The sequence below is a fragment of the Pleuronectes platessa genome, chromosome 6 (assembly GCF_947347685.1).
Source record: "Pleuronectes platessa chromosome 6, fPlePla1.1, whole genome shotgun sequence".
Lineage (NCBI taxonomy): Eukaryota > Metazoa > Chordata > Actinopteri > Pleuronectiformes > Pleuronectidae > Pleuronectes > Pleuronectes platessa.
Genome location: NC_070631.1, coordinates 25,639,933 through 25,652,255, shown reverse-complemented (window position 1 = coordinate 25,652,255; position 12,323 = coordinate 25,639,933).

The window sequence follows — 12,323 nt, the reverse complement described above, 5'->3', positions numbered from 1 at the left end:
ACGGACCTGTTGGCTCTGTAGGCAAACTGCAGTGGGTCGATGAGGTGGCTGGTTATTGTCTTGAGGTGGTTCAGCACGAGGCGCTCGAAGGTCTTCATTACTACAGAGGTCAGGGCGACTGGTCTGTATTCATTAAGGCCTGTGATCCTCTGCTTCTTGGGAACGGGGATGATGGTGGATGTTTTGAGGCAGGCGGGTACAACACATTCAGCCAGCGAGGTGTTAAAGATGTCCGTGAACACTGGAGAAAGCTGATCCGCACAGTGCCTTAGTGTGGAGGGGGAGACAGCGTCTGGTCCAGGTGCCTTGCGGGGGTTCAGTCTCTTCAGTAGTGAAAATCTGCAGTAAAACTCATTGAGGTCGTTCGTGAGTTGGAGATCTTCCACTGAGTGGGGGGATTTGGTCTTCCAGCCGGTGATCACCCGAAGGCCTTTCCAGACTGACGAGGAGTCGTTGGCTGCAAACTGTTGTTCCAGTTTCTTTGAATACTGTCGTTTGGCCTCCTTAATCTCCTTGCCAAACGAGTATTTAGCCAGTCTGAAATCATCCATGTCCCCACTCTTGAAGGCCACCTCCTTCTCCAATCGAAGCTGTTTGAGCTTTGCTGTGAACCAGGGCTTGTCGTTGTTATAACTCACCCTGGTGCGTGTCGGAATACATCTGTCTTCACAGAAGCTGATGTAGGACGTCAGAGCATCTGTGTATTCGTCCAGGCTGTTAGAAGCAGTTTTAAAAATGTACCAGTCAGTGTTGTCAGGGCAGTCACGCAGCTCCTCCACAGCTTCTCTGCTGCTCCTGTTCTTTGATCTCAGCACAGCAGGTTTAGAAAGTTTTAGTTTCTGTCTGTAAGCTGGGATCAGGCGAATGAGAGCGTGGTCGGATAGACCCAGGACAGCGCGGGAAACTGCATGATAAGCCTTGCTGATGGTGCTGTAACAGTGGTCCAGAGTATTGTCCCCCCTGGTCGGGCATTTGATTAACTGTTTGTATTTTGGGAGTTCGTTAGATAAGTTCCTCTTATTAAAGTCCCCAAGGACAATAACAGGGGAATACGTGTTCTCTCTCCTTCTCTCCACTCCCAGTATCTGCTCTGCGAGTTGTCGTTGAGCCTCGCGCACGTCAGCTTGCGGGGGGATGTAGACTCCAGCCAGGATAAAATAAGTGAATTCACAGGGAGAGTAGAACGGTCTGCAGGTGATGAAAAAAGTAGAACAGGACTGTAAAATTACTTTCCTGCGCTGCACCAGCCATGGTTTATATAAAAACAAATCCCTCCGCCTTTTGCCTTGCGTGAGAGGATCGGGTCGCGGTCTGCGCGTAACAGCTGAAAGCCGGTCAGCTGTGCGGCAGAGTCCGGTGTAGTTTTGGTCAGCAACGATTCCGTGAAACACAAGACAGAAGAAAGGGAAAAGTCTCTATTTGTCCGGATGAGAAGGCGCAGTTTGTCCATCTTATTGCACAGCGAACACACATTGGAAAGGAGAATGCTCGGGAGAGGTCAGCGTAATCCTCTCTTCCTGAAGCGCACCAGAGCTCCGGCGAGCTTACCTCTCTGTCTCAGCCTCAGTCTCGCTGCGTGGCCGAGGACCGCAGCACCTTTGATCAGTAAATCCACTAAATCCACGGAAGAGGCGAGAAAGTTGGGACATAAATCGGATGGTGTTGTGTCCCTGATGGTAAGAAGCTCGTCCATCGTGAAAGTAATCCGAGTAGGGTCGCAGTAAACAGAATTAAATACTAAAAACAAACACAGACGTGCGCACCAACACACCGTAGCAGCCGGTCGTGGCGCCATCTTGATCTTTGATGGCGTCAATGTAACAGATCCTCCTGTCCTGACAGCTATGCTCAAGTTCAGATGGATTGACCTTAGAAAACATCATTATAAAAATTCCACTTAATGTTTGCATCTGCCTGATATCAGGAAATGTTAGTTACTTTGAACCTAAATGCCCTTGTGACTATTCGATGTTTTGCCCAATGTCTATACACTCAGGAGAGAGGGGGGCATCTACCCCTTTGCTGACAAAGTCTGACCACTGGACACGTCCTGCCTGCATGATATCGAAGGAAGACGTGAACCCTTGAGCTGTGCATAAAAGCTGGCACATCTCATCTCGCCAGTTGTCAGAATCTTGATACCTGCTGTGGTGTTGAAGATTCTGTCCCGCTTGGCCAAGTGTTTGCTCAGTAACTCTGTCTGTGTTCAAATCCATTCTCTGTAAATTGTTTTGGGACCTTTAATTAAATACTTTGACATCATTGAATTGATCACTGAGTCTGATGGTTTATTTCCTCACCAGGGAATTAAATACAAATTCCCACCACAAAGTCAAACCGCCATCTCACTCTACGCCAGTGATTCTCAAACTGTGTGGCGCAACCCACTGGGGGGGGGGGGCGCAGAGGCATAACAGGTGGTGCGTTCAACCAGGAAGGGGGAATTTGAGGCGGAACTAATGTCTTGACGCCTGCATCTCTTTAACAGTGGAACAGTAAACAAATCGTTCTTTCACCGTAGCCAGGGGTCGGCAACCCGCGGCTCTGCAGCGGCTCCCTGTACAGTGTTGTGCATGTCACGCATATTTTCTGCGAACAGTGAACTCACGTTAACTTTCATTTGTTAAATCATCATCGTGTCAGGCCAGCATGAAATACCATGAGCGGGAAATGTGTGTGTTTTTTCCAAGACCACACACAAGCCCAGGGGCTCCGCCCCTACTCATTCGCTCAGAGAGACACACAGTGAGATCAGAGCTCGTTCCTGTGAAGCAGCTGGTCAGGGTCAAACAAGACACAGTGTTCAGAAACCAAGTTGAAAAGAAAGTACGATGAAGCCTGTCTTGCTCTTGGGTTCACAGTGAATGAAGGAGGACATGAGGAGAGACCCAACAAATTAAGAAGACACTTAGAAACATTACACCCCCGTCACATGCTTTTGTTATTTTTGGTTGAACTTTATCATTGTTGTAACAAAGTGATTATAATTTTATTTATTTTTTCTCTATTTTTGAAAAAGTACAGACTGATGGAGGAATATAATGATACATGTCACCTATAGTACCTAAATTAAGTTGAATTTAAGCAAAGTTGAAACAGATTAACAGAAATAAATGTTGTATGTTTTAATATATCTGTTTCCTACCATCATTGATGTGGAAAGAATGTTAATAATTATTGTGAGGAATAATTAACATTGACGTGATCAGACAGTCTCTTCACATATATTGTTATTAATGTTAAAAGGTGATCTGTGCCAGGGCCGGGTCTAGGCAGGGGCAAGAGGGGGCCTGGCCCCCTCAAATAAATGTTGTGCCCCCTCAAACTAAATCCCCCAAAATATATTAAATTTCATATATTTTTTATTATCTCATGCTTCTCTCCTCCGCTCCACTTCTTAATGTCTTAATGTCTTGCTTGCCCCCTCAAATATAAAATATATCAAGTTGTTTCTCATGTCATGTTTCTCACCTCCGCTCCATCTCCCCTTTTCGCTCTGCTCAGTGTATCGGCCTGCTGCCGGTTCACTGTGAGGGATAGCTGTCTGCCCAACTTCCAATCACCCTTTAGTATGCAAATGAGCTAGTGTCAGGTTTCTAATAGCAGCTTGCAGCAGTAAACTGCGAAGCAAAGGAGCTCTGTTAAATTCGGTCATAGTGTTTTGTGTAGTGACTTACTTAATTGCTAATAACATAATAAAAACAAGAGTTAATATTTTTCTTGAAAATCTTTATTTGCTCAGTCAACAACAACAACCAAAACCACATAACCAAATTCTTGTAGTAGCTAAGCTGTAGCCTATTCTCCTAGATCAGGGTGTGTGGGCCCACAGTCCCTGTCATGTGTCACAGCACGGGGAGAGAGCACTGTCCGCTCCCTGCCACAGAAATGATCTGTGCGTGATCTGTGCGTGCAGACCCCTAAAGAAAGCCCCGCCCCCACCCAACTTCTGCAATCTGGCTGCTATTTTACAATCCCATCTTCACTTTTCCACTCCTGTAAAACTTTCAGCAGACTTGTCCCAACCTTGTGTATCTCATTCTCCTCAGGGACTCAGCCTTGTAAACAAGTGACATACAACACTAGTGTAGAGATTGCTTGCATTCCATTCTGCTGATCATTCTGAGGTTACATATACAATGCATCAGTTTTTCAGAGCTTTTAAAAAACATACTCCTCCTGCCCCTACCAATGGAGATCATGGTGGCAATGCTCTAGCTAGCACCTCAGCAGCTAGCACTGCACCTACCCCTACCAGTGTTGTAGCTAGCAGCGCATCAGCTAACGTTAGTAGTGGTTCTGCTGCCTGCATCACTCCAGCAGTAGCTAGCATAACACCAGCAAGCACTACTTCTACTCTACCTCCTCCTTTCCCAGCTGTTCTTACAGTTAACCCCAAACTTCCCATTTTACCCAGTGACTTAACCACCATTGCACCATCTCAGCTATTATTAAGTAGCTACCCAAAACGAATCAAGCAAAAAACTGAGGTCGTTCAATCCTGCCTGGTACCGCACACGACCATGGCTTGAATACTCTGCTGAACGGGATGCATGTTTCTGCTTTCCCTGTCGCAAATACAGTACTGTGAATGAGAGGGATGTTGTGTTCACTCTGACTGGTTTCAACAACTGGAAAGTTGCACTGGAAAGTGACAAAGGGCTGCAGAGGCATGTGTCCTCCCACAACCATGTGCATGCTTCTACTCTCTGGGCTGAGCACCAGAAGAGAGAGGCTACTGGGGGAAATGTTGACACATTATTGGTTGGCAAGACACAGGTAGAGAAAAACCGGTACTATGTTAAGAGTGTGGGCAACGCTGTGAAGTTCCTCTGTGTCAATGAGTTGAGTCTACGTGGAACAACGGAACACAGGCGTGATGCTGTTGGTCATGATGATGATGATATTGCTTCTGGGCTTTTTCTTAAGTTAATGGAATATACCCTTGAGAAAGATGAAAAACTAGCCAGCATCGCCAAGGGTATCCCAAGGAATGCATCATATACATCAAATCACATACAAAATGAAATTATTGACACACTGGCAAACATGGTGCTCGGAGAGATAAAAAAAAAAAATGAAAATGCTGATGCTGTGGGTTTTTGCCTCAAGCGTGATGGGAGCAGGGACAGGTGTAATGTCGAAAACCTGTCAGTTATGATTAGGTTTGTCAGTGCTTCCCTACCCGAGGAGCATCTCATTGGGTTGCTTGACCTCGACCAACTAGATGCACAGTACATAACCTCTGAGATCCTGAAGTGCCTCTCTGATGCTGGTTACAGTGCTGACAACATTCTGAGCCAGTGTTATGATGGAGCTTCAGTGATGAGTGGGGTGATAGGAGGTGTTCAAGCTCTGCTCCAACAGAAGCTGGGAAAGTATATACCCTACATTCACTGCTACAACCACCAACTGCACCTGGTAGTTGTGCATGCCATGCAGAGCGAACAATGTACTAAAAGATTTTTTGATCTGTCTTCTTCCTTGTACAACTTTTTTCAGCACCACTACATCACTAGAAAATATGATGCTCCTAATCTTAGGAGGCTAATTCAAATCCGATGGACTAGCCACTATGAGGTGACACGTTGCATTACTGAGAATGAAGATCAAATAATCACTGTTCTGTCTGAGGTGGCAACGGATGATGATGCTGCAGTGGATCTGTGCACTGAAGCATCAGGCCTGCTCTGCCAGATTAAGAGGCAGCACTTCTTTAAAATTGGCAAGTTTCTGGTGCAAGTGCTTGGTCTACTGAAACCAGCAAATGCCATACTACAGTGTCAGTCTGTGGATATGTGCAGAGCCTCAAACGAGGTTGGTACAGCACTGGATTCTTTGAGGGCCATGAGGGATCACAGCGATGAGTGGGGAGAGGGAGATCACACAGCAGCTGGGGATGACATTCCAGCAAAGAGAAGGAGAACAATGAATAGGCACCTCAGTGACAGTGTTGTAATTACAACAGTGGGCCACACAGACACAGATGACAGTGTTCCCCCCCATAAGACACTTAAAAGACCTCTACTAAACATCTGGACCGGGCAATTACCGAGTTGGAGACAAGATTCTGCCAGAAGAATTTGGAGCTGATGAAGGCCACGTCCAGCCTTGTGCCTACATCTGGCACATTCCTCCATGGAGCTCTGTTGCATCCTTTGGTTGAGCTGGCTGGCACTGATGCAGGATGTCTGAATAATGAAATCCTGGTGGCAAAGCCCATGTTGCTTAAGGAATGCCCCAATGAACCAGATCTGTCTACAGTGTGCAAAACCCTACAGCACTACAAGGCAGCATTGCCCTTGTTGTACAAGTTATACATTACAGCACTGGTCATTGGGGTTTCTTCAGCTGCATGTGAGAGCTCTTTCTCCACACTGTCCCGTGTCTTAACCCCCTTTCGCAGAACTATGTTGCATCACAGAAAGAGGAACCTGGTTATCTTGGCCCATGAAAAGTCAATTACATACAAGCTGGACATGGACGAATTTGTGAGGGAGTTTGCCAAGGGAAACAGGAGGCTGACGTTGACCTAGAGACCTAGGAGAACTTAACTAAAATTAGTGGCCAGCAAAAATGCTGTAGTTAGCCAACGTTGTTTGTTTTTTCTAGGCTAATAGCCTTTGTTTTATTTCTTTAATTTTTATTTAAAAAACTAAACAAAAACATCCTCCTAAGGGTGTTATAAAATAAAAAAATTAAAAAAAATACAAAAACATCCTCCTGAGGGTATTATAAAAATAAAAAAATACAAAAAAATACAAAAAAAATACAAAAACATCCTCCTGAGGGATTGCCACCTTATCGTGGTCAGGAGGTTTGAGTGCCTCAGTGACCCTAAGAGCTATACCAACAGAAGCTAGTCTTCATAGGGACACCCAAGTTGGGCAGGTCTTAGGGTAGAGGCCTGACAAAGTGCAGTCAGATTAGGTTGAGGGTAGGACATACAACTAACAACCCAAGTTCATATATGGTTAGTCTAAGTTCATATATGGTTAGTCTAACAACAATAACTACAATGAAATAAGTGTGCCAAGCATTTGAGACCACAGTACTAACTAACTAAGGCACTTGTTCAGTGTACCCGCATCCTAGTGAGTGAATTTGTCAATTAGACATGGTAAAAGGTGCTGGAGCACAATGCCCCCTCAAGATTTGTGGCTGCCCCCTCATACATGCCTGTCTAGACCCGGCCCTGATCTGTGCAACTTTGTTATTCAGGAAATTTGTATCAAACAAGTAGCCCTTCGTACTACTCAGTACCTTCGAAGTAGCTCTCAGTCTCAAAAAGGTTTGTGACCCCTGCTCTAGGGACTGACCTGCTCTGTGCAGCTAGCCTGACGTTGTCATACTCACAATTCTAGTCAGAATGTGAGTCTGATACCGCTCCATTAGGCTGTGATTATGGGGCGTGTGTTTCAACCGAACCAGAAAAAAAAAGCCTCTTCGCTCAATTGGCTAGACCTACAACCAATCAGTGCAACGTAGTATGTGACGTATGTAAAGCGACGCATAGCTGTTGTTCACAGAGCTCAACTGCACGCATGCTGGAAGAAGTAGAAGAAGAAGATCAGTAAAAACGATTTTTGCCAGTGTTGTAAAAATAATTTAAGGATACATGGAGATCTTACCAACACGATCAGCATTTTTGAGAGAAACAGTAAATGTTTCTTTCCCCCCCCCCTTCCCCAAACATGACGCAGAGTTTCTCTACTGATGTCACACGGCTCTTTATTGTTCACTTCATCGTAGCCGTAAATACACCGTAAAACTGGAATGACATTAAGTACACGATATTTTAATCCATAAAACCAAACACAAACGTTAAAAAACAATAAACAAACAAATCACCACGAGACAAGTCTGATGCGTTAACGTGACATAGCGACTACTGTTCCGCACTACCTGCAGCAAAGTAAATGGGACCAGCTTCCTTACCTCGTTCCGCTGGCGAGGGGTGTTAAACTATAGTTTTTGAGAAATGCGTTCAGCGGGCGTCCGGTCGTCGTACGGCGGGTGTCTTATTGCACTGGTCCGCAAGCGAGGGATCTGGTGAGTCTATTAACATGGTCCGCTCCTTAAACTGCAGGTAGTTTTGCGAGGGGAGTCGCTACGCGGCAGGCATGTTGGTTGAAAACCAATTCAACCCAAGCGCTCCTTGATGAAGTAGTTGATTACGTTACCGTTGATCATCTGTCCATCATCGTATAAAGCCCGCCCTGACAATCTGATTGGACCGGTCGATTTCGAGCCGGGCATAATTTCTCCCCAACGGAGCGACTCCAGACCGAACTTCCCGACCTCAAATGTTGTGGGCGGGGATAAGTTCGTCTGGCATCCAGGCTACTGTGCAGCCGGACTACGGGCTGCAAAACGGCATCGAGCAGCCTCCTCTGGCGGCAGATCTCCCGCTCGGACTGCTCCACTCTGTCTTCGTACTCTGCAACGGTTTCCTCAAGCCCAGCGAGGATCTCCTCCCCCGCCGCCGCGAGCCGCTCGGTGAGCATCGCTCTCAGCACCGGGACTTGAGCCTTTCCTCCTCCTTTCTCCACCTGCAGCAGAAAGTCTTCAGCGGCAGCGCTGATCCGCTCATGTACAGACACCCGCAGCAGCTGCACGGCGGCCATGTTCCTCTTCTCTGTGCAGGTTGAGTCTCTGAGCAAACAAAGACAGGAAACCTGAGACTCGGAGCATGCACTGACCGCTGTTGGACTGGAGGACGAAGAGGAAACTAAAGTACTAATACTGCACAGTAGAACTACTCTGTAACAAGTACTTGTTAAACAAGTACTAAGCAACAAAATAAACTTAACCAATGTTGGAAGAAAGTTCGGATCATTCACTGAGGTAAAAGTACCAAGACAGTAAAGTAATATTCCATTACAATTAAAAGTACTAAGACAGTGAAGTAGAATTAAACAAATTCCGACCGTTAAAACCAAAAATAAACGACAATTTCTAGGACTGAAAAGCAGCACTGAACAGGTCCGAGCACATGCATTTTGAAGCGTTGGATGCGTTTTGCGCACTGCGGCAAGGATTAACATTCCCTTCCTGCGTCCGTCACGTGATGTTGATTCTTGCCTGCTAATTGCTCATTACGGTCAAAACTATCAATTGCCCATCAAACTGTGAAAACTTTATGTAATTTGAATGATAGTTTTAAAACAAAGCTTTTTTCCTGTTGCCAATCGGTGGCGCCATCTGTAACCCTAACCCTAAGATCTGTTCAAGTCAAGGCCGAATTATAGTCGGGTTGCACGCACGTGTCTTCCGCCTAGTGTTCTGGCGGTGAATTGCGTTGCAATACGCGCAACACGTTAGAGAAGCATAAACCAAAACGAGTCCGTCGATGCAACTGCGTGGCCTTCCGCGGTTGCAGTCACAGGACTATAATTCGGCCTTAAGGGCTCTGATGTAGCGTGAGCAATTTTGTATCAATTGCACAATGTTACAACAACTTCATTTTCACACTGATCAGTAGGTGGCGCTATGACCCTGAGGAAATATTGACACATAAAGCTGTTCAGGCTTGGACTCTGATCATGAGACAGAAGTTTGGTGGTGATAGGACAATGCACAGTGGAGTTATGACAACATCGTCTCCTTTGGCGAAGGATGATCCTTCGCCGCACCTCAATGTTTACAAGGTTTGAGGAAATGTCACAATTCTGAGAGAGAGAGAGAGAGAGAGAGAGAGAGAGAGAGAGAGAGAGAGAGAAAGAGAAAGAGAAAGAGAGATCACCTTTACGAGACATCGAAGATTCCTTTGATCTATGACCACAGTCACTGCAGGAGGGGAATTGTTTGTTGACAGCTCAGCTTCAAAGGATTCATGGTCGATGTATGTTCGAGATACAGAACCATTTTGCCATGCCCATTGAAAATTAATGAAGAATACGTAAACTTTTATCACTTTCAAATTTTCTGCAAATTTTGGTAAGTATTTGAGCATTTTAAAGCCTTCGAAAAGACAGTTAATTTGCCTGAAAAAAACAAATTCAGATTGAATTCAGCTGTCGTCAGCTTTAATTTCTGCAAATTAAGATAAGACTCTTTGAGAACTTTGAAAAGCGCTATATAAATGAAATGTATAATTAGTATTATTTAGGGCTGTGAAATGATTAAAATTTTTTTATCAAATTAATCACAGGTTTCTATGGATTAATCATGATTAATCACATTACCGATTTTCTCGGAATATTTTTGTGAAAACAAGATTTATGACATTTAACTTTTCTTTTGTGCTGCAACTCAGCAGTTCTTCAGCAGTAATCATTGCTTTTCCATATGGAACATTAATATAATCTTCATCCTAAACAATATTCGGGCTCCTTAGCCATTGTGTGGTTGAATAAAACTTTTTTTTTTTTAAATCAAACAGAAATTATTTGAGCTTCTTAGCCATAGGCATTTGTCACACAACCATTAACCACACCATGATACAATCTAATGCCTCTAAAGGCCCTCTTAGCTACTCGGTCTTTAGCCAGTTGGTGAGGCAAACTAACTTGTTCAAATTCTCTGACAGTAAAACTGACCGCTTCTTTTGCACAATGTGTCCGGCGAGTGAGTCTGGTTTGGCGCATTCCACTTGAACGCCCCTCGCCTCACTTCTCGCAGAGTGTGCATATCACCTTGGTTTTACTGTATGTTCGATCTTTGTTTTTTTGGAACACGATCTTCCCGTCCAGAAGGTCCTCAGGTTCATCAGAATTATCCATGTTGTTTGTTTGTTTGTATGGCAGCTGCCGTCTGACTGCATTAGAGCGGCGACTAGTGCAGAGGCGGCGGAATTGGAAGGTCCTTCTGCGCATGCGTTAAATGCGTTAAAAAAAAAAACGAATTAATCCTGTAATTTAATCATAACGCGTTAACGCGTTATTTTTCACAGCTCTAGTATTATTATTAAGACTTGACAAATTTTTTGCTTGATAAGTAAAGCATTTCAGCAGTGAAGCATTCACACTGCATTTTCAGTAGGAAATGCATTTTCATTTGGTTACATGGTTGTTGATTAATTTTTGACCATCCTAACACATTACTGTATATGCCACTATATATTATGTATATCATGTATATTAGATATCTGTACAGGAGAATAATGCCTGTCTAATTCCAAAGATTCTCCCTTCTCTCTCTAAGCATTACCAAAGGTCAGGTTATTTATAAGGGAACATTGTACTGTACTTAGTGACTTTCATATCTAACTCAGATGCTCCAGACAGAGAGGCACAGACTACAACTCATGTTACTCTGTTTGTGTTTGTATATTGTTCCACCTTTTGGTCTCCTTGATGCATCAAGTCTGCATTAAAATCTTCTGCATAACAGTGTTAATTTCGTTGACGAAAACGATGACAAAAAATATTCGTTAACGATCTTTTTTCCATGACGAAGACTAGACGAAGACGTAACGAAAACGATTCTTTGAAAATAAAAACTATGACTAAATCTGTTTTAACTTTCGTTGACGAGACTAGACGAGACGAAAATGTTGGTGGTTGACTAAGTCACAATAATTTATTTAAACATCATCGTATCAGGCCGACATGAAGTATCAGGAGCGGGAGAGTGAGTGTGTCTGTGTGTGTGTGTGTGTGCGCGCCCCAGATTGCGCACCGGTCCCGAGGCTCCGCCCCCGCCCGCTCACTCGCTCAGAGACACAAGATCTGAGCTCGTCCATGTGAAGCTGCTTCTTAACAGTGGAAACAGTGAAAACACAGAGTTTCTCTGGTCTCAGCTGCTCAGAGATCAGCGCAGCAGCTTCTTGATCAGAGCAGAAGCTGCAGGTGGTTTGTACCGAGCTTCAGTTTCTGTGTCCGCCTCCAGTCTAACCTGCTCTCACTTTTTGTTTTCACATTTAAAACTAAATATATATTTTTAAGCTATTAGGCTGCAGCTATAGGTTTTTATTTATTTCAAAATAGGGTACTTCTTATTCAAATAGCCCTACAAAGTTCTGTGTTTAATTTATTTCAAAGTAGGCTGACACTTGCCTGTGTATTTTCTTCTCTTCATAAGTGTTCTGTGTTTTCCTTTGTTGTAACAGGTACAAATAGCAATAAAATGTCAAGAGTTTTCTTTATTGTCGTTCTATAATTTCTTAAATGCAACAAACTATAGTTTAGTATAGTATAACTTTATATTAAACTTTATTAGCTTTGTTATCAAATATGTTTTGCGGCTCCAGACAAATTTTATTTGGGGGAAGAGGGGGCAAAATTACTCTTTTGAAAGTAAAGGTTGCCGACCCCTGCTATAGACCTATGCCGGTAGGGATATCTAAGGGTCAACCTAAGTACTGCAAGCTAGACTATTTT